At 41.1% G+C, this 21,531-nt stretch overlaps 1 pseudogene; it reads left to right on the top strand.

Moving 5' to 3' along the window:
* Positions 1-2,830: 2,830 nt before the first annotated feature.
* On the top strand, positions 2,831-3,494 carry LOC130843991 (60S ribosomal protein L35a-like; annotated as a pseudogene).
* The last annotated feature ends 18,037 nt before the right edge of the window (positions 3,495-21,531 follow it).

The raw sequence follows: 21,531 nt of genomic DNA, 5'->3' as shown, positions 1-21,531 counted from the left end.
GCTGGAATATGAATTAGGGGTGAAGCACTGGGGCTATTTGCAAGTTCACGTTAAAATTTGATTCCCCAAACTCAGGAATACAGTTGATTCAGAATTAAATCAAAATAGTGCTTTAAAAGTGCCCTACAAAGGACCTCGGTGCATTAAATAAGCACCAACTAGCTTTGCTCTTTCAAATGGTCTCATGGGAGAAAGCTTAGAGAAGAGTCCATCATTCTCCTGTTAAAGACCCAGAAATGTCTAAGAATTCAGTATCTCACCAATGGTCATAACATCCCACAATGTCACCAAAAGTTGTGTATGGAAACTGCTTATCAGGTCAGTATACAGTCAACCACATTACTCCACTTCACATTTATTTTTAAATTTTAATAAATCTAGTTGATGCCTTCCTTACTATTATAACATTTCTTTCCCAACCCAAATCACTGCATGTTTTTCTTCCACAGAAGTACATACTCTAAAAACAAATATGCAAACCAACAAGCCTGAAAGACATACAAGATGGACAGTGGGGTGGGAGGCGGGGATGTGTAAAACAGAAAATGTATAAAATAGGCATCTTGTATAAAATGTGTAATATAGAGACTTACTACCTGTGTCTGACTTAGGGCACTTTTGACACATGGCTCCACGTTCTCTCGTTTCCTCAGTTCTCCTTTCCATCAATTATAACATGACCTTCACAACTCCTTTTGGGGGTCAAATACTACACAATAATCACTTAATTCTTCAGTATGAAAATGAGTTTGATTTTCATACTGAAGAATTATGTTTAGCAAGTTTAAGATTGATCATATAAGTTCAAGTCTTTAATCTGCACTTCCCATCTGTTTTAACTTGTTGGGTTATTGAAAGTCCTTATTGAATTGGTGACTAAAAGTTAAATAGCTTCTCTTGCATGTCACCTGGAAGCTGGTGATAGGGGCATATATACAGTGATCATCCTTCATGACATGAATTGTTCCTATAAGCCTTTTCTAGCTTGGGGGGAGAAAAAGGAAGCTTTATCCCAAAGAGTGGTAATTTCCACTACATAAACTCACTACCTGAGATTTGACAGTCATCAGCAGCCATGTTGTCATTCAGTGCTGCACCGAGATTTATGTTCATCACATATGTTCAAAGGCACGTAAACCACACATGGTGTTACCAGTACCCATAAGGTAGTGGAGCAACCAAGACATGAACGGACACCTTCTGTGCACAGGCAAGTGTCTACATGCACCCGTAGAATACATCCTAAGTTTTAGTCCTCTTATTGTTGGTTACCTGATTTCTTTTGCTATTAATCAAATAGAATGTCTCATTTTCAGAAACTATTCTAAAGTAGACCTGAAGGGAACTCATCGGGGCTATATGCAAAGTGACGTGTTTTGTTAATGGAGAGTTACCCATAGATACCCTCTACAGAAGACCTCCTTTTGGGGAGGTGCAGTAGACAGAATTTCTAAGATGGCCTCTTAAAAATGCCTCACCCTAGTGCCCAGAAACTGTGACTCTAAGATATCATACACATGAATATGTTTTGTTGCATGACAAAATGGACTTTACAGATGGAATTAAGGCTCCTAGCCTGTTGACTTTAACATTGGGGAGATTACCCTGGACTGTCTGAGTAGCCCAATATAATCACATGCATACTTAAAGCAGAGAACATGTTCTGGCTGGTGGTAGAAGAGAAAGGCAAAGGGGAAGTATGATAGATTCAAAGCAAAAAAAACATTCAGAGGACCATTGCTGGCTTAAAGATGGAGGTGGCCACATGGGAAGGAACCCAGGGGACCCTTGGAATAGAGAGCGGACCCTGACTGACAGCCAGTAAGGAAAGGAGGATCTCAGTTCTACAACTGCAAAACAACTGTTTCTGCTAACACTCAGAATAAGCTTGGAAATGGATTCTTCCGCAGAACTTCCAGATAAGAGCCCAGCCTATCTGACACCTTGATTTTGGTCTTATGAGACCCTGAACAGAGAACCCAGTAGAACCCACAAAGACTTCTGATCTATAGAACTGCGGAAGTGGTTGTAAGACAGTAAATTTGTGGTAAACTGTTATGCAGTGGTAGGAAACTAGTACAGGCAGATTGCATATGGAGCAGCAGGAGACAATCTAGAAGTAATGCACAAATTTTTAGAAAGGTACAATCTCCTGAGACCGAACCAGGAAGAAATAGGAAATATGAAACGATGAATTACCAGTAATGAAATTGAATCAGTAATTTAAAAACTCCCAACGAACAAAAGTCCAGGACCAGGTAGCTTCACAGGTGGATTCTACCAAACATTTAGAGAAGAGTTAACACCTATCCTTCTGAAACTATTCCAAAAATTGCAGAGGAGGGAACACTTCTGAACTCATTCTATGAGGCCAGCATCACCCTGATACCAAAACCAGACAAAGATATCACAAAAAAAGAAAATTATAGGCCAGTATCACTAATGACCATAGACACAAACCAAATCCAACAATATATTAAAAGGATCATACACCATGATCAAGTAGAATTTATCCCTGTGATGCAACGACTTTTTAATATCTACAAATCAGTGGGATACACCACATTAACAAATTGAAGGATAAAAACCATACAATCATCTCAACAGATGCAGAAAAAGTTTTTGATAATGTTCAACATCCATTCAAGATAAAAACTCTCCAGAAAGTGGGCATTGAGAGAACCTACTTCAACATAATAAAGGCCCTATATGACAAACCCACAGCTAACATCATCCTCAATGGTAAAAAGCTGAAATCATTTCTTTTAAGATCAAGAGGATAGAGGGGCTTGTCCAGTCAGTCTGAAGAGGCAGAGCAGCCCAGGTAATCATGGGGGTGACCGGCGTCCCAGCTAGCTCAACCCCACCTGCTAGAGGTAGAGATAACAATATAATTACCATTCAAGCCGTGCATGCAGGCCTTCAGGGTTTAGCTATCTGTACATATGATTAAGATTTTGTAGAGTTTCACTTTTTAGCAAAAAAGTTCCTAGAGACTTGTTCTTCTAAATCTGAATTTTCAAGTGGATATTATTGTTAAAGAATAATTGTTCATGGCTCAGAGCTTAAGAGGTCAAAAATCCTCAGGATCACACCAAAAAGGCTCTCTCAGCTGTCTTGGAGCCTGTGGAGGCCTGCTGGGTACAGGACTTCTAAACCGACAAATACGTCTGGAAGGCTGTGGTCCACCGCCATTTTTTTGCTGGCTATAAGCGGGCTCTCTGGAACTTAAGGAGGCACACAGCTCTTCTTAAAATTGAAGGTGTATATGCTCGAGATGAAACTGAATTTTATGTAGGCCAGAGGTGTGCTTATATGCACAAAGCAAAGAACAACATAGTAACTCCTGGTGGAAAAAAACCAGCATAATCTGGGGAAATATAACTTGCATTCATGGAAACAGAGGCAGGGTTCATGCCCAATTCTGAAGCAAGCTTCCTGCTAAGGCCATTGGACACAGAATCCAAGTGATGCTGTACCCTTCAAGGATTTAAACTTATTGAAAAGTAAGTAGAAGTATGGATTTGTTCTCTTGTTATAAAAAAAAGAAAAAATCATACCAAAACAGTTTTGTTTAAGGTAATGTTTTTGGTGAACTCAGCCTACATAAAATTGAACAGGTCATATGTCATGCCAGGTATTTTCCTACTTTCTCAATGATTTCTATCAATTTAGTTTATTAGTATCTCCTTCATTCACCCAATCACACCAAAAAACAATATTCCTTGTACTGCAAGGACAGACATTTGATCTTATTCATCTAGCATAGATTAAATGACAACTGTCAGGTGCCAAGACATTTTGCTAGGAACTGAAGATGATCAAAGATGAGCAAGATAGAATCCCCTGGTTTTAAGGAGATTCAAGACATGAAGAACAGAGGACCCCAAATAGGAAAACATTCACTTACTGAGCTGTCAGAGATCTTGAGAAGAAACCTAGAAATTGGAACCTGGAAGATAAACAGCTTGCTGAGGTTCAAAGTGTCACAGCACATAGACAAAATGGAAAACTCTGCCACAGCCCTCATAAGAGATGCTGTGTATTTGTTTAATTTTTTTAGCTCACCTTTAAAGCAGACCTCTAGATATAGAAATGGTAGAGAAGTGTGATGAATAAGTTTAATAAGTGAAAAACACAGGTGAGAAAAATACCAAGTGTTACCATTTCATCTGTATACATCTTAGTCTAAACAAGAGGGAAAATCAATTAGAAGGCATTGGATGTGTGTTTTCTCGCTACTGTTAGTTCTATAGCTAACCCAGCATCCTAGGAGCTGGGGTTTGCTTTTCTTACTCGTGTTATTAATTTATTAGTGTAAATTTACACCCATCAGCACAGATTTACAGCAATGGAGCTACCCACCACAAATATTATAAGTTTCAAGGACATATAGTTAAGAACTTAAAACACTCAAACTGCTTTAACACTTGCTAATATAATTCAGTTTCACTTATTTGAGGATATAAATAGCCAGAGTCCTGCTAGAAAAATTATTTTGGTAATCATTCTGATTTTTCCTCCTGGCTTTTCTTAAAAAGTTATTTTTAATTCTAAAGTTATTTTCATCTATGTTTCACTGCTTCTAATACCAACTAATGATGATGGTAATTTTGCCCACATGGAGACTTTGCAGAAAGGAAGGCTACGTTTCACTGCCTGTCTCAGGGCAGTTCAAATGCTAAACGACTCATGCTATGTAGTCATCTCCACTCCGATTCATTATTTTATAGCAAATGCAGCTCTTAGCACTGCAGGCCTAAGAAATAGGGAATCCATGTGTTTGGGGTTGTGCCGTAAAGGCCAACAGCATATGAGATGAGTCCTGCTCACGAGAAGCATTCCAGGCAGTCCACAGAAGAAAGCTAGACTGCCTGTGTCTCCAGGACTACCCTCCATCCGCACGACTCCTCACTAATCCGGGTCCTCATCACCTCCTGCCAGGATAACTGCAATAGTCTCCTAACTGCCCTCCCAACTACGATTCAAATAGCTTTCAAATAACCCCACTACCACATTCATATACAAACAAGAAACAGGTGTGTGTTGGATTACACTTCGCCCCTGATTAAAATCTTCCAATGGCATAAGAAACAATGAATAAAATTCACTCAGTAAGTATTAAAGAAACCCATGTCCTGGCCCCTGCCATCCTCTCCCTCTAGCCTCTTCTCTGGATGTCCCCCTTGCCCTGCCTTTCAATGCATGATCCAACCGTACTGAGCTACTTACCACTTAGCAACACACACACCTGGCTGTGGTTCCTGGCCCAGTGCCTTCTTGTTGCCCAGAATATTTTCCCCTTTAAGCCTCTCCTCCGCTCCTCTTCCCCTGAACCAAATCTTTCCGGTTCCTGGCAAACACCTGCTCACCTGAAGTACTAAAGCATCATCTCACTACAAAATCTTGTCTGTTCCCACCAACCCTCACCCCAACATACACAGGTAGAAGAAAGAGACCATCTCGTTCTTCGTGTCTCCTCAGAATCCTCTGTAGACTTCCATCAGACTCCCTGTGATAGGTGAGGAAATATCTTTCTCTTCATGCCTGTAACTTTGCACCACACTACCATGAGGTGGAGGCCACATCTTCTTTGTGTTTCTAGGATGTGCCTTTAAGGGCATTCAACCAGTGCCGGGAGTAGAAAACCTACACATGAAACAATTGCAAATACCAAGCAACAGTATCCAATGCAGTGCTAAGGAATCTTGCTCTAAGCACCTTGAAAGTTCTAAGAAGTCACAGAGCATGACAGAAAGAGTTTTTACTGTCAGACCTGAATTCACATCCTGGCTGTGCTACCTCCTAGCTATGTGACCGTGGATATGTCAGCTCCTTTCCCTGTGCCAAACCAAGATGATAGTACCTATTTCAGAGTCCTTGGATAAAGATTAGATGAGATAGCTGATGATCCAACACAGGAGTTGCTAAGAAAATATCCATTCTTGTCCCTTTTCTCTGAGAAAGGAGACTGATTACATGTGCTAAATGACTTAAGTACAACTTCTTACAGGAAGTGAGATTTAAGCTTGGCCTTTAAGCAAGAAGGATTTGGACAAGCACATATTGATAGAAAACACTATCTGTATTGGGAAACAGCTTGAGTGAAGGTGGCAGACCTGCTTAAAACTCTTCCCAGATAGAGTCTTCGGATGCTCTATCATTCCCACAATTCAGCCCCTCGTTCCAATGTGAGAGTAATTATACATGAATATAATCCAGCTTCAAAACACAAGAATATTGTAAATTAGAAGACATAAAATCATCGTAATGTATTTAGGAAAGACTTGTTCTTCAGCAGAGGAATGTTTCCGAAAAACGATGTTCAAGGGTATTGAGCTGCTCACTCATTTGCAGAGAAGTAAGCATTGTATTAACAAACAACAGAGCTGGCACAACAACATCAACCAACATTTAAAAAACACGGGGTCGGTAATAACTTCCACGTGTGGATAGTTTGAGTGTTAACAGAGCAGTCTAAAGCAATCTCATTTACTTTTATGGTTAAGTGTTCAGGAAACATCTTTTGTTTTTTTCTTTTTTTTACATCTGAATGTTTTCATGGCTGAAGGGATGCCAGTATAGCTTGGAAAACAATTTACAATGACGTGTAAAGTAGTTACATTTTCCAACAAGTCTGCTTGCTCAATTATTCCACCTATATTAATAGCTCTTAGTGGTATGTGATGTATAATAGTCTCGATTCAATCACCCACTTCAGCGCAAAAACAGTGAGTGCTACCCAATTGGAACAGTCCAAGTTTGAAGTTGATTACAAACTCAGGCCTTTGTCCCAACTGTTCCCAAGTTAGCTTGCTGTCATTGAGGAAGCGTGCTGTTGCTGACGGCAGGCTGGCCCACCATCAGTCTCATGTCAGTTCATTTCGTTTCAGACCTGCAGCTAGGTTTGTGTTATCAAAAAACCAAAGCAATTGATTTCTTTATACCTCTGTTGAGATAAGTGGAACAATCCGTAATTTGGTTTAGGAAAAAAAAATCTAGATCATAGGAAAAGGTTTAAAGAAAGGGATAAAGACACAAAAGGCAACTTTCACAGTACCTTGAACAGAGGAAGAATTTAAGAAATTTAAAGGGAATTACAGAGAGTGGAAATAAAAAATCCAAAGATAAGAACAGAAAGTGAAAGAATGAAGTATTGAAGTATTTGTTTTTGATACTGCTCAGGTTGGGTTTTCTCACCTGTGGTCAAATGCAATAGACTCTGAACTGGGCTCCTTGCCACCTAAAATCTAATCTACACACAATAGCTACCATGATTCTTTTTAAATGTTAAGTTAGATCCGATCACTTCTCTGATCAAAATTCTCTAATGGCTTCTAACTTCACTCAGAACAAAATCTAAAGTCTTCACAGTCCACCCACAAGCCTCTCCTGAACTTTCCAGCTTCACGCCCAAAACCCTCCTGGGCTTACTGCAACCCACACGCACTCTGAACTCACAAAACACTAAGCCAGCTCCCACCTCGGGTCTCGCATGTGCTGCTCCTGCCCCACAGCACCTCCTTCCAAGTTTTCTCTTCGTTCAGGTCTCCCCTCAGATATTACCAACTCAGGTGTCACCTACTCAAATGTCACCTTCCCTGACCACCTCATCCAATGCAGAAGCTCTGTCGCTGTTTACCTCCTGCCCGGCTTTAACTCCCTTGTTAAGTTATCATTACTGCACATTAGATTTGTCTAATTTGATAGACAAATTTTTTATCAATTTGTCTTGCCTGTTAGACTGGTAGCTACAAGATGGGGGATGCTGTAGCCCAGAGCCTGGAAAACTGGGTGCCACGTAATAGATAATGAATGTAGCAGGAGGGAAGGAGAGGAGGGAGGATGAGAGGAAGGATCCCTTATCTTACTCACGTTTGTGTCTTTGCTCCCCAAATAACTGGACATGGGACTGTTTGGACAGCAACTACTTATGTTCCCTGATCCATTTTCCAGAGATATTAACACCAAGAAAAGATCATAGGCTTTGGCAGCAAAGAGACCAGAACTTAAACCTCATCTCCATCACCAAGTAGCTTTTTGACTTTGGACAAGTTTTTTAACCTCTCTATGGAATTCTACACTTGATAAAACTTTAAACACCCATAAGCACTGGGCCAGGCACTTGGGATACTTCAGAAAAATTACTGAGAGAATGAAATTAGCTAACTTCCTTTAAAAATAACTTGGCCAAAAATGCATAATTGATAAATATTAGTTCTCTGTCCCCTATACCCTACACCCCATCCTCTCAGCAGCATTACATGGTATTCTGCGCAAAAAATGCACCTAAGATAAGCAAAAGAACTATCTCTTATAGCTGTGAGCCTATGAAAACCAAGAATGAGCAAACCAAATACTTCAGGTGAAAGTACTTAAAAAATGGTAGCACAATAGACAAACTGCAGGAATTATTGTCACCATTATAAAAAATTATTTTAGAACCAGTTTTCTGTCTTGAATTTCTAATCAAGTAAATTAGCTTGAGGATGGCCTAAGAAGACTCTGAGGAAAAGAAGCCAAGTGAGGATGAAATAGGGAAAAGAAGGGGATGAGTTTCAGGGGAATGGCGACAGGTGAGGAAGCTTAGCAATACCAGGGTCTGACTGTCAGGGTCTGGCTGGCGGAGGGCTTCAGAAAGTGCCCCATCAGACTCACCATGACTAAGAGTTCCCATCTTCGTAGGAGAAGAAATGGAAGGAGGGGATGCGACACACAGTCACTAAGCTCTTTCCTGCTGTTGTGGGACACGGAGAAGAACGGGACTGATGATACAGTGAAAACCATCTCACCTGTTGACAGAGGTGAGTAAAATACAAGCAACAGGAGAATTGAGCTCACATTTATTATCAGCCTACACGGACTCTCCCCGAATCACACCCCCCAAGCACACAGTGCTGCAGGGAAGGAAGCTAACATTTTTCTGAGTTCCAGCAACATGCTGGGTCTTGTGCTGGATACCATCACATATATTATCTCATTTTATCCTCACAATAATTCAAGTAAATTTTAGTGTCCTCATTTTCTAAAGGAAAAAAACAAGACTTGAGTAGCTATTGAAAATACTGAAGGTAGAAAATAGCACTTAGCCCCAGGTCTGCAAGAAAAGAACCAAGTCATCCCTCCCATTTGTATAATAGCACTTCCAGTTTACAACACATTTTCACAAGGAAATGCATGACCTTCACACACACCTGAGAGGCAAGTAATACAGTATTATTATTCTCACTAAATAATGGAAGAAGATGAGGCTCAAGTAATTGAGTGATTTGTGTGAAATTACACAGGCAGTAACTGGCAGAACTGGGACTTGGACCCACTTTCCTAATTCTCAGACTGCTGCTCTTTCTACTAAGAGATGTTCTCTGCTTTTCAGAAGGTGACTAGGCTTGTTTGAGTAAACTGTATATATTTTAAAATTGAGCTAAGAAATAACATAGTTCTCATCTAGAACTGCCTCATAAGCCAAGCTCCATGATTTATCTGGGGTAACAAAAGCTGTTGATACCTCAAAATCTTAGTAGCTCAACACTATAAAAGCACACTTTTCACTGAGGCAGAAGTCCAAGCAGGTACTCCTGGCACATGGTAACTCAGGGACCCAGGCTCCATTCATCTCTTACTTGGGCCTCAGACCCCTCTGCACCTAAGCCAACGGCAACGATATGACACACATCATTTTAGCTCCTTTCCACTGGGACAACTAGTCACAGGCCACTTCTGGAGTCGAGTGAGCCAAGGAGTCCATAGCTGGGCAGCCACTTCCCAGGAACAATTCTGTGTTGCATGGAGGGGAGAACTCCAATTGTCAGTGAATACCTGGCCATCTCCACCACACCCGACTAACTTGACCAACGATGGAATGATAAGTGGCTGTAAGAAAATGCCATAAAGGCAGAAGTCAGCTTAGATTGTTAGACATAGCCACAAGCAAGAATCCTATTTTTAATCTGCACCTGCTGCTATATGTTCTTTCAAAGCATACAAATAAGAGCAAACAAATGTACACTTACCCCCAGGATAGTGGATCCTTATCCGTCAGGGAGTATGAGATTACCTGGGATGCATGCTTTTTAAAAAATATAGATTCCCAGGACCCAGAGCCAGAGATATTTTTACGAGTGAATCTGATGTTTCAGGCCCAGAGACCACACTTTGTGAAATACAGGCACAAGAACCACCATTATTTCATGACTGGTGATTATACAACGGCTGCTTAATGTTAGATTGGAGACAGCCCCTCACAAAACTCCAGCAGAGGCCAGCTCCAGGAAGGAGCAGGAAATCTATGTGGTTTCAGATTTTCCATATTTAAGTAACACCCACTCCCACAAAGAATTTTTTTTGCTATCCAGGTTCTATTTTCTGGTCTCCTTGACAATGTGGAAACAACTTGGCCTTTCACAGAGACTGCTGACTTCAAATGGCAGGAGCTGCCTCACAAGGACAAATGAGACAAAGATGCATGGGGCGGATCTAAGACCTAGAAAAAATAATGTCTGTATTTAATAACTTCTATTTTACCTACAATACTGTGGCTGTCTCCGGAGCAGGGAGAAACTAGGGTAGGCGGCCTGGGCCTCGCTCAAGCCATGAAACAGTTGTTACTCATTAACCTTGTATAACATGACGTCTGATTCTTCCTTAACACGGGTAACAAATCCCTTCTGATATCAGAAGCCCAGAAGGCTTCAAACTATTTTAAGCCTAGTGCTGTGTCCCAGAAATCATTCTGAATGTTATCAACGGTGATCCTGAGGAATTCAAAAACAGTCAAAGAAAGTAATTCAAAATACTTTCCACTTTGGGTGTCTCGAAAAGACCTTTCTATTGGAAAAACAGAAAAATAAGATTTAGAATGCTCGGCTTCTTCCTGATGATTGCCAGGTTTTACAATTGCTTATTGAACTAGATAGGATAAAATAAAGAGATATTCAAGCACCTGAATGTGAGCTGGGGGACAGCGGGGACAGAAGCGAAACCAATGAAATTGATTAGACCTGCAGCAGGGCCCGGCAACTGTGGGGAGGCAGGGAGTCGTGGGCTGGGCACCGGAGAATGCCCCCGCCTACTTGGAGGTCTCCTCAGGCATAACGCTTTAGATAACGTGTCTTGAGAGCACAGCAGGGTGACCCAGCAAGACATACACACCCTTCTTAGAGCCCTGGGAAAACTCCCAATTCTCCAATATGGTGAGTCAAAATTATTGTCCATGAGCTTCAACCCTCCCGTCCCCCCACCCCTGCCAAGCTCCTGGCCTCAACAGGACTCACAGCCATTATCCTCTCAGCTGCCTTGTCGCTCTAATCAGACAACCCTCGCCACCATGTGGCTTCTCTGCTGCTCTTTCTCGCACCTACCAGATCTACTCATGTCACCAGTCTTCCCTCTTCTTTCACAGGTTATCTCTAGGCCTTCAACTGCTAGGCATGAGTGCGCTCCCCGCCTGTCATGGTCACTACCACCCTCCAGATCACTGTCTCCGGAGTCCACCTTGCCTCCTTCATGTCCTTTGCACTCTTTCATGCATGGTGTAGCCAAGCTGGGCAATATCGCCCACCACTCCACTTCCATTTTCCAACTCACCCCAGGTTTGGGCATTGTTCTTGTTCCCCCGGAAATGTTCCTGTCCATACTCACTGCCTCCAGTGTCTGTCCACTCCAATCTACTCTTCAAACTACGCCCAGACTATCTAGTAAACAGTAACACTGCAATTGTGTATAACCCATGGCGTTACTGATTGCATTCATGATCCCAGTTTCTTCTCTTCTGCTTGAGTCCATGTTCCCTGCCATGCAAACATGCAGTTCCCTTCCATTTGACACTGGCTTGGCTGTGAGACTTGTTTGGCCAATACCATGCTTGATTGAAAAGCACTTGCATAATTGGTCTTGATTACTCTCACTCTTCAACAATTGACATGAGGACAAGCATAGGCTGGCCTAATGGATGGTAGACATGTGAATTACTGCATGGCCCAGGTCATCCCAGCAGGAGCTATCTTAGATCAGCCAAAAGCCCAACACCAGACATAGGAATGAGCCTAGCTGAGACCAGAAGAACTCAGCCAAACCCGGACTATGTCACCAACTCACAGACTAAACAAGTGCTTATGTTTTAAGCCCCTGACATGCAGCACAGTTTGTTACAAGGTATTATTGTGACAACAGATAACCAATATGGCCATATACAAGACAAGTGATTTTGGAGACGATCTAGTGCCTTCTTTGTCAGAATTGAAACTTCCCCTTCATGTCACCATCATCTCTCCACCCTCGTATCCATGGAGTTTGCATGCCCCTAGGGTAGCAGATAGAATAGGTCAGATCTGGATAGACCTTTTCTTACAGACAGCCATGACTTCACACTGGGTGAGAGGAGAAGACGGCTGGTGACTGGTGATATTCAAGGTCTAGCAATGAAACCAGTAAGTCAGTGGTAGCTAAGTTTCCTCACAGCCAGCTGGAACTGGTGAGAGAGGGTGTTTGCTTCAGTAACAGTTGGGGTTTTACAGTCTAGATTCTCAGATGGGGGAATATGAACACTAAAAGGTGCATCTGAATCTTTCCCTTACATTGACCAGCAGCTTTCCAAACAAATGGTTTAGTTTTTGCAGGGTTTGTTTCTGGTTTGTCTCATGTCTTTTTTTTTGGGGGGGGGGGGGGAAGGGCGGTGCTCCAAGGGAGAGAGTGGGGGCCATAGGAGAAATCTTTGGGATACAGTGAAGGGATTTTGTGAGGATTCTGAAGAAGGGAAGAAACCAATTAGTACTCTGAAATATTATCCCATAATATTTGTGTTTTCTCTCTCCAACTTGAATATGAATTCTTTGAGAACAAGTTCCCAATCCAATACCCTTTTTAGGTGGCAGTGGAAACAATGGAAATAAAACTGGATTTAAAATGATGAACTCTGTGATTAGGGAAAGTGACAATCTCTGTTTTCTGATACTAAATAGGAATCAAGTTGTCTTATATAATCAAAATAGGTAGGGTAGATAGATGGATAGAATAACTGGATCAGCTAAATCTTACCTCCTCACTCTAAGAAATTACAGCCTATGATACTCCAGCCTATTATTCTCTATTGCATTACTACTTTTTTTTCTTCAAAGCACTTTGTCATTATCTAAAAGTATCTTATACATTTATTTACATGTTTATTTTCTCTTCTCCCAACTCAAAAGTAAGCCCCACAAAGGTAAGGTCTCCATGAGAAAAGGATCCTATAAGGGCATACTATTACTTTACTACTGCATCTCCAGGTTTTAGAAATTGTTAGGTATATGGTAGCTACTCAATAAATAATAATTGGAGGGAGGGAAGGCAGGAAGAGAGGGAGGGAGGGAGAAGATGGATAAATGCATGGATAATTTATCTTTTGGGCTGACTCTTTGTTAATAACATCCAGTCTACCAAAGAAATTGTATTTCTTTGGGCACACTTGGGCTTATAGAAATAATTTCAATTTGTAAAAAGAAAGGTAATATTTTCTATGCATTATAGAAAATTATTTGATATTCATAGAAATATTTCAGTTCAAAGATTTCTGTGTTCTCTGATACTTGATTCATTCTCTAAATAATTATGAGCTTGGTAATTCTGCATATAGATACACACACAGACACAATCAAGACCATAAAATAAGCCATTTAACCCTTCTGTGCATATTTCCTTGACATATTTCCTGCATAATAAAAGAGTTGAATAACATAATTTTTATGTTTGCTTTTTAAATTCTAGGAGATAATGATAATTAGAAAACTATCATTTCTGGCTGCAAGTTCTCCTCCAAGAAAACATAATATCTACCTGGCATAGTCTCAAAATTAAATAACTACAGAAAAGAACTCAGTAACATTCAGCACCATGTTTGTATGTTTAAGTTTGCTGCAGAAAGGTCAGCTGGAATTACAAAATCCTGGTTTAAAAATACCCCTCTGACAACATTAATTTTGAATGTGAGAATCAGATGTCTCTGGCCAGAACCTAAAGAAGCATTCTATAGCCAGGGTCCTCAACCCCCACAGGGCAGGCTCTGCCATGAGCTCCAGCTAGAGTTTTAGAAGTACGAAATGCTCCTTGGCATATAGAATAACCATATTGCTCTGCATCTTTCTGCAGCCCTCCTTAGAATAAAGCACGAATGAAGATGCAAAATGACATTAATGAAAACTTCCCATTCTCTTCACTCACCTTCACCACAGGTGTTTTAGTCAAGGCTCTTTTTTCTGCAAGTAACAGAAAACCTCTCAGCAAGATTTTACAAAAAGGACATTTTTACAATGGTACAACGTTGTCTTAGGGAATCTGGGGCAGAGGTACACCTGGGACCAGTAGGGGTAAAAGTGTTGACTAAGAGCCAGCCGCAAGCAACATGGCCACCACCTTCTTGCTCTTTCTCTCAGACCCTCATCTCTGCTCTGCTCTGTCCATCAGCCTCAGACTCCTCTCCCCACAGACCTAATTTTTACTGGGCTGTGGCCCCCACCCAGCCCCCAAGTTTACACCATCTGAGTTCAAGCCACATGCAGAGGCTGAGACTAATTTCTCCCTCAACCCAACTCAGACTTCCGGGAAAGAGACTCTGATTGGCCCAGACTGGGCCAAGCTACCTCTTCTGTTCAAATTAACTGTGACCTAGTGGGTAATCCTATGGTGCAAACATGACTGTGAGTGTTTCATCTGTGAGTCAAAGAGGGCAGGCCACAGAAAAATAAGGTCAGTGTTAAGACACTCCAAAGAGAGGCTAACATAACATACCTGCAAAACGACTCTACTAAAAGGGAGGTTCTGGTCATAAAGGTTAAGAAATTGCCAGAATTAAGACTATTCCCAACAGGGATCATGAGAACAAAGGCAGCTATACCACTAATATATACACAAACCTATTACCTTACAATTCTATAGATCACAAGTCCAACATGGGTCTCCATGCACTAAAATCAAGGTGTCAGCAGGGACGTGTTCCCTTCCGGAGACACTAGGGGAGAATATATTTCCTTGCCGTTTCCATCTTCTAGGGGCTCCCCACAACCCTTGACTCATAGCTCCTTCCTCCATCTTCAGAGCCAGCAATGTTGCATCTCTCTGATCATCTTCCACTATCACATCTCTTTCTCTGACCACAATCGGAAAGGTTTTCTGATTTTTAAGACCCATGTGATTAGACTATGCCCACTCAGTCCAGGATAATCTCCCTTCTCAAGGACTTTAACTTAATCCCATCCACAAAGTTCCTTTTGCCACGTAAGGTAACACATCCACTGATTCCAGGGATTACGATGTGGACACATATGAGGAGTCATTATTCTGTCTACCACAGATGGCTTCTTGAAATTAAAAGATAGTTACCGTTTTCTCTGTCAAGCATTTTTTTCTCATTTACCTAAATCTCGATTGTCTTCCAACTTTTCATTCAGTGGTCATTTCCTAATACAGATACGAAATCCATGTGCATATGAAAATATGAAGTTTTCAGCCTCACCTATAAAAGCCATATCAACATTTGATTTAATTATTATCAAATATATGCAATCACCAATTATCAGTTTGATAAAGAAAAGCAGAAATAATACATTTTGAACCTCAACTAATTTTCAAGCACTTTCCTAGGCAATTTAAATCTCTCATTTCACTTAATTTCACTGTGACCCTGCAAAACGGATGGTATTATCCCCATTTTACAAATGAATAAAACAATAATAAATAAATTGTCCAAAGTCAAACAAATAGTAAGAAGTGGAGCCGAGATTCAAAGCCCTGTCCAACTCCAGAGTTCCTGTTATTTCCTTTATATCACATACTTACTAAAGAATAAAACCCCATCCTTAGGTGGCCTTATAATGTCTGCTTTCCCATAATCAGAAATAACAACCACTCTGTTAAGAATATCAGTCATTTCATTGACAAGCAAATACTCAAGCAGTGTGGGACCTGGAGATGTGAGGTTCACCCCTGAGCAGAGCCTCAGTGAGTGGGGCTGAGGAGGTTCTGAGGATGATCAGGACCTTGCAAACAGCTGCATTTTAGTACTTGTTTATCATGCTTTAGGTGTTCTTTCTTAGACAGAAATAGACATTGATACAGGAAGTGAAAGAAAGAGACGCGTGCCTCAGTACCCTCATCCATAACCAAAGGCATCTAGGTAACCCCAATTGGTTGTTGGGAGATTATGTTAGTTAATATAGGAAAAGCGCTTAGCACAGTGCCTAGCATGCAGGAAGCGATGTCATCACCATCATCTTCTTCACCAAGATTTCAGTCTTAAGGTACTAATTAAGTCAAAACATAAGGGCAGGAAGGTCTCTAGGTATCTGAAAGAATTGCAGAGTATAAGCTAGATAAATTCTCTCTTTAAATTTCTGGTCTTCTTTGGTCTCAAATACAGGTATTGGTTAAACAATGAACACTCTCTTACTGAATTGTAATCGCTTTGTTATAATTACAGGCTTTTACTCCTTAATGCTATTTCTTTCCCTCAGTAATCCAAGAAAATCCAATTCCCAGGACATCTATTTTTAAGTTTATATATGTATAATTTCTCTTGTAATAAAATGGTATCTTAAGTTTCATTTTTGGGAACATTTTAGACACAATACTGCCTTCTTTGTAAGGATGTATCTCAAAACATATGAGGGTGAGTCAAAAATTATCCGCACTCTGGCTTTGGATTTTATTTTAATTAACTTTTAGAAAAGACAAATACAACATTTTTTTACTTAATCCCCTTTCTTTTCAATACACTTTGTACATCTGTCAACAAGCTTTGTATTCCTTCATTTAAAAATGTTCTAGGCTGAGCTGTGAGCCACGAATGCACCGCTGTCTTTACTTCTTCATCAGAAGTGAATCTTCATCCTCGTAGGGCTGCTTTCAGGGGACCAAACAGGTAAAAGTCTGATGCAGCAAGATCAGGACTATAGGGAAGACGCTTTAACACCTCAAAACTAAGTTTTTGCAGAGTGTCGACAGTGTGGGCAGAAGTGTGCGTTGTCATGCAAGATCACAATGTCCTTGGATAGCAGTTCTCTGCGCTTAATCCAAATTTTAGGCTTCAGCGCAATCTTTCTGAAACCTAAGTCTGTCGTGGATTATTTCATAGGCAGAGCCATGGCTGATTTGCCTATGATTTGCCACATAATCCACTGTCACCCATCTATTCGACAGAATCATTTCACATGTACGCTCAATGTTGTCATCAGCCGTGGATGGGCATCTGGCTCCTTCTTGAAGGCTAACACTTGTGCGACCTTCCTTGAACTTCTCTAACCATTCATTCACACTTCTTCGCGACAGAACACTTTCTCCGCACTGCGCACAATCTTCAATAAATAATGGCACCAGGTACACCCTCAGGCCGCAAAAAACAAATCACTGCACACTGCTCCTCCTTCGTGCAAATCACAAGTGGGGCATCCATTTTTACTCACACCACAGTTACAAATGAGCTGATGTAACACGTTCACACCTGCACAATAGTGACTGGGGAGACAGTAACTTTGAAGAGAAAGCGCTGATAAGACAGCGTTGCCAAGAGAAGTTTTAATATAACTGGAGTGCAGATAATTTTTGACTTACCCTTGTATCATGCCACTAAAACTCTCATCCAAACTATCTTCTTTCGCTAAAAGTTGGCTCATTATTTTCATTCAAAATATGTTCCGATCTCCATTTTTCCCATCTCTTCCAGACACTCTTTACTGCTCCTATCCCAAATGTTTTCTTTGAATGTTTTGTTTGTGCTTTTATTTTATTCCCCTCATCGTCTCCCACTGTCTCCAATTTTTTCTATTTTTTTTTTTTTGACACTTAGGGCCAACTGTTTCCCCGCTTCTTTGTTTGAGTTCCACAACTCTCTCCTCCATAGAGCTCGACCCTGCTGCTTCCATAGACTTCCCAAGTCTCTTCCCCTCCCTCCTGCAGCTTTCTCTCTCCTCTCATGCTGACTCCCTCTGCTCCTTCTTACTCCATATCCCACCCCCCTCAGTTCCCCTTGATCTGTAGACAGTAAGAGATTGGCTAGAGCTGCTCGTCAAGCTTCTTCTTGTCAGCACACAGTTGTTTGCCTCAATAGAGTTGAAGCAATTTCAATCCTCTTTTTCCACCAGTGCCTTGTGATTTTCATCCTACTGCGCCACTTCCCACTTCCTCCCCTGCAAGCCTCCAGCCACAGCAGATGGTCTCACCTCCTCTCAATTTCCATTTCTTCATCTCTGTTCCTTCTCTAGGAGCTCCCAATGACTCTCCTTACCTAAAGTCTGCAAAAAAAAAAAAAGTCCTATCTGCTAGGCTTATAATGTAATTCATTTCCTCATGGCCTGCTCCATGACCAGTGTACATCTTAGAATGTGCACAACTTGAGAACAGAGGTCTGAAGTCAAGTTTTGACTATGCAAACATGGAAGGCTGACATCAAAGGCTAGGAGGGTACCTGATGTAATAAACAGTACATGGAGCTTCAGGCTGAAACCCAGTGCTGAAGAATGATTCTACCACTAAGTCCTTATTTAAATAAAATGACTTATTTACACTCTCTGGGCCTCTGGAAATTTCCAAAACATGATAGTCAAATTGCCACCCCTTGTTCCAATTATCTTTGCTACATAACAAACTACCCTAAATTCAGTAGCATAAAACAGCAACCATGTTACTGTGCTTATGGGTTCTGTGGGTCAGGAATTGGAAAGAACACAGTGGGACAGATTTACTCTACTCCATGATATCTGGGACTTCCATAAGGAGACCCAAATGGCTGGGGCTAGAATAGTGGGCGCTGGAAGATCCACTTTCAAGGTGGTATCTTCATTTACATGCTGGTTGCCTCTCCACGTGGCCTGGACTTCCTCACAGCATGGCAGCCCCAGGAAAGCTGAATTTCTCACAAGAGACGAGGAAGTCTAAAATATGATGATCCTCTTCAGCCAGGGAGAAGCTGCATGACGTTGTATGACCCAATCCTGGAAGTCACTTAGTGTCCCTTCTACTGTTTTCTACCGGTTGAAGTGGTTTCAAGCTTGCTTAGACTCCATCTCTGGATGGGGGAAATAGCAAGTTCATACTGCAGAAGAGCATGATGGATGGGACTTATTGTGGTGACCATCCTGGAAATACAACATGACACATCTCTACATTCCCTTCGAGCTCTAAAAACCTGGTTCTAAGTTTTATTTAGACCCTCAGAAGATGCTCAATTAAAATTTAACCTCTGCACCCAAGAAGGAACCTGAAAGACATGTGATGTGGGTTTTTTATACACACAATACAAGAGGACAATGCAAAATCATTCTTGTCCAAGCATTAAGGTGTGCGTCACAGACTGAAATCTCATAAATGTAACAGGAATTCTAACAAGGGAGGTGTCGTTGAAAGGCAGAGGAGTCAAAGAGAGCATCTTAGAGTGGACCTAAATTTACTGACCATTCATTGCTCACATTATCTCATTTAATCCTCATAATAATCCTGAGCAGTAAATATCACACTTCATGTTTTATAGATAAAAAAGCTGAGCCTCAGAGAGATTAAAGACACTGCCCCAAGGTGCTGTTGCCAGTTATACCAGTCTCAATGCCACACCAGAAGAGGGAGCACTAGATTTTTTTTTTTAAGCTCTTTATTGGAATATAATTGCTTTACACTCTTATGCCAGTTTTTGAGGTACACTAAAGTGAATCAGCTGTATTTATACATATATCCCCATATCCCCTCCCTCCCGCGACTTCCCCCAACCCTATCCTGGCCCTCTAAGTCATCACCCATCATCAAAGTTTATCTCCCTATGTTATGCAGCAACTTCCTACTAGCTATCTATTTTACATTTGGTAGTGTATATATGTCAGTGCTACTCTCTCACTTCGTCGCAGCTTCCCCTTCGCCCCCTCCCAACCCCATATCCTCAATTCCATTCTCTACATCTACATCTTTATTCTTGCCCTGTCACTGGGTTCATCAGTACCATTTTTTTTTTTTAGATTCCATACATATGAGTTGGTATACGGTATTTGTTTTTCTCTTTCTGGCTACTTCGCTCTGTATGACAGTCTCTATGTCTATCTACCTCATTACAAATAACTCAATTTCATTCCTTTTTATGGCTGACTAATGTTCCATTGTATATATGGGGAGCACTAGATTGAACTGGGTTTGAAGGTGGGTTCTCTGTGTAGAATTTGCTATGACTGAGTGCAACAAAGAGTCAATTCTTAGCTTGGGGAAAATATAAACAAAGACAAAAAGTGGGAAGGACAAGGATAAATAAGAAGGGCAGTGGCAGGGGTTGGAGGTCGGGGGCGTTGCCTGGGTTACTCAAAGACGAGAGTTGCTATTGAGTTGCAGCAAATCATAAGTTCTATCCAGTGCAATAATGTTCATGTGTAACAATATACAGTCTGAATTTACTTTATCTCATCAGACGAAAAGGACGTTTGCACACCTTGGCATTTGCCAGTTTCTATGAAGCCGCCCAAACACAGACTGTCCTGCCTAATCTTCTTGTTATTCACTTATGCCAATGAGGTGTAAAGACTGGTTCATGGCCATTACCATGCAAATTACTATGACCATTTAGCATTGCATGTTTACAATATATTTGCCAATAATTTGGCCATACTACTCTCCATCCACAAAGAGAAGTAGGTAACAACCAGTATGATTTTCTTTTGCCAAATGAAGACATCGGTCATTAAAGGTGGGTATTAAAGCTAAAAGTTCAAGATTTTCATTAAATCCCTGGAGCTACACAAACTCCCCCATCACTTCATTTTTTTTAAATCATCTTAAAAATGTTGAGCACTCATGTAATTCTTTAAAATTTTATAACACCTTGCATTTCTGCCTTTGGTTTTAATTCTCAGTCATATTTTTAAGATTTCTGCAGTTAGAGATCAAGAATCCAAAGAGTATTGGGATAGAAGTGAGGAGAACTAAAACTAAGGCCAAAGCCCATTCTTCCTTCATGGTTCAACTTCATTCAGGATGTATTTTTTGACTGTCCTGTGATGCAGACCCACTAATTTAAGAGATCAAACAATCCAAGGAAGAGAAAGGGAGTGGAGGAAAGTACTATGACCTGTAGGATGCTTAACTGCTATTCAATCTCTGCTATTTAATCTAGAAATGTCCCCCGACTCCACCCCAAATGCCCATCAATTGAAAGACTACTTGGCTAGTCTTTCTGGCAGAGGTCAGAGCAAGCATCATCTCAGATCTCTCTGTTGCCATCATAGGCTCCAAAAAGCTCTACCCCTCTAATGTTGCAATCCTAGTCCTGAATGTGGCCCTATAGCAGCTCTGGGTGTGATTTCAGATGCTGGGACCAGGGTTGTGGGACCCTCTGACTATGACAGCTGCCGTGCCTCTGGGCTGGTCTGTCTGGCAGACATGGTGTCCTTCTCTCCCCTCTCTACAATATGCTCATACCTTAGGCATAGGAGGAGCATAATTCAGCCCATAATATGTAAGTAACTGTTCATCAGCTATAACCACTTAACATGTGGACTAAGGGCAGTACCTCATTCCTCTTGGATCTATGAG

Source organism: Hippopotamus amphibius, chromosome 1, assembly GCF_030028045.1.
Source record: "Hippopotamus amphibius kiboko isolate mHipAmp2 chromosome 1, mHipAmp2.hap2, whole genome shotgun sequence".
Classification (NCBI taxonomy): Eukaryota; Metazoa; Chordata; class Mammalia; order Artiodactyla; family Hippopotamidae; genus Hippopotamus; species Hippopotamus amphibius.
The sequence above is the reverse complement of the archived record's forward strand: the minus strand, read 5'-3'. Positions and strand labels throughout refer to the sequence as shown.